Here is a 2227-nt window from a genome sequence, read left to right as displayed (position 1 = left end):
CCTGCTGTCCTGAGCCCTGCCCTGGCTCAGGGCTGGCAGGGATCAGGAAATCAGAGAACTCTCTGGTTTGCAAAGGCAGCTGGAATACTCTGGATACTCATGAGAATGACAGAAAAATTTGCATTTCTTCTGCCACTGCACAGGTGCTCCTGGCAATGCTGTTGCAGGAATGCAGGTGCCACACATGGCTCTGTCCCTGCTTGGGGCATTTGGATTCTGCTTCTGGGATGGCACAGAGGTATCTGTGGGATGAGCAGCACAGGATCAGGTGTGAAGTGTTTCAGTCTTTTCAGGCCAGACACATTTTGGGATGGGTAACTGCACAAGGAAATGTTAAAGGCTGATGGGGGAAGCTGAATCCAGGGGAAAAAAGGTGCTGAGGACTTTTTTGGCTGCTAATTGATGTGTTCAATGAGAGAACAGCAGGATGTGTGTGTAGGTGGGGAAAATTGAATCCTTGTCAAAATTGCCCAAAAGGTAATGAAAATCCCTGAGATAAGAGAGAGGTGAATTGTGCAGCATCCACAAACCCATTAGAGTCCGGTTGACTCACTTGCAAATAAACACTGTGTGGGTGCTAGGGAGCTAAAAAAGCTCTTCTGCCCTTTGCAGATGTGCTTGTGTCTCATTTCCCCTGAGAAGGAAGGAAGGAGGGAGGAAGGATGGATGCTCAGAGGTTCAGGGGGTGCAGCACCAGCCCCCCACCTTGCAAACTCAGCACCAGACACAAGGTACCCATCCTTGCCTCGCTCAGGGCTGTGCAGATTTCCACATGTGGGATGAGAAAACGAGGAAGGACTTTTCCAGAGGGAAGGAAGGCACCAGGAACATCCCAGCACCATCTGAGTGGCAGTACCAGCACTAGAGAACCAGCACAGAATGAAGGTTTCATGTAGAGGGGGTGAAAAAACAGCTTTGCTGCTTTTTGGGTGATGACCTGCCATCAGCTGGGCACAGCAAGTCAATGACTGGCTTTTGCAAGCATTTGGAATGGTTCTCTGAACTTTCCAGGCTGCTCAGAAGGTCATTTCACCATAGCAACCTGCAATATTGCATCTGCAATAAAGCCCCAAATGTCACCTCTGGGCCAAAGCTGCAGCTGAAGTGCAGCAAGCTGTGAGCAGAGGTGGGTGTCAGCTCTGGAAACAGGGACAGGTGGAGTTGTCACCATGATCCCTGTGGGGCTGCTCAGCCTGGCAAGTCACAGCTCTTCACACCCTTCCAGTCCAGGCTCTGCTGCCATCCTGCTTTGCAGGAAGCTCAGGGCTCTGCTGGTCAGAACCTCTTTGGAAAGCCTGCAAAATGGCCTGAAATGGTCTCTCAAAATCCAAATGACCTGGTTCCTCAGAAGGGCCAGAGGCACTGGAGCCCCTCTCAGCTTAGAGAGGGTTCCTCACTTCACTCAGCCTGGAAATTACAAAAATGGGTCAGAAACCTTCAAAAGGAAGCACTGAGGAGACTTTGTGGAGGGTTGAAGAGACTTTATCAAAGCTTTGCTGAGCCACCAGCAATGTTCTGCACTGACAGCAGCAGCACTTGGGCTGTTCTTGTTTTGTGAGCTGGGCTCTGCAAGCAGTGTGAGGTGAAATCAGACAAAAGAAGGTGAAGGAAATGAGAATAAGTCCCAAGGAGAGTTTTGAGGAGGCAGCACTGGCAGGGCTTTATCTGCTGGTGAAGTGGCACTTTCCATGTTCCTCTTACAGTTCAAGCAGACTTTGCTGGGCTCTCAGTGCCTTGAGCACAATGCCAGGCTGTGCTTCCCACTGCCCAGTGCTGCTGGGAAAGTCATGGCTCAGGAGAGCTGCAGATCAGACTGCACAACTCTGCAGGCTCTTAGGGCTGGTGCTGTTTGCTCCTCCAGCTGCTCTGCACCCAAACAATGGCATCAGGGCACAGTGTGCAGCACACCTTCCTCCAGGGAAGTGTTTGGGCACAGGAGCTTTGCTCCACAGCTGCTGCAATTTCCTTTCTTGTTTGCACAGATTCCATTTTTTAGGTATATCTCACACCCTGCTTCTCATCACTTCTCATCACAAACTAAATAAATAATTGATGCTGCAGAACCTCCCTTGCTCTCCAGACATGGATCACCCAGAGATGGTCCCAAGGGTAGGAAGTTTCTCCAGGGCAGTGGTCACAGCCCCAAAGCTGCCAGAGCTCCAGGAGCACTTGGACAATTCTCTCAGGCACAGTGTAGGGTTGTTGGGGTGTCCTGTGCAGGATCAGG

At 50.9% G+C, this 2227-nt stretch overlaps 1 long non-coding RNA gene across 1 annotated transcript; it reads left to right on the top strand.

Annotated features, from left to right (window-relative positions):
• The first annotated feature begins 337 nt into the window (after positions 1-337).
• LOC306810706 lies at positions 338-1360 on the top strand. The gene is made up of 3 exons (XR_013776524.1): positions 338-373; positions 613-731; positions 1012-1360. It is a non-coding gene; the product is annotated as an uncharacterized lncRNA (long non-coding RNA).
• Positions 1361-2227: the final 867 nt, after the last annotated feature.

Source organism: Erithacus rubecula (assembly GCF_903797595.1).
Source record: "Erithacus rubecula genome assembly, chromosome: 20".
Classification (NCBI taxonomy): Eukaryota; Metazoa; Chordata; class Aves; order Passeriformes; family Muscicapidae; genus Erithacus; species Erithacus rubecula.
Note: the sequence above shows the minus strand (reverse complement) of the source record. Positions and strands in the feature narration are given on the sequence as shown.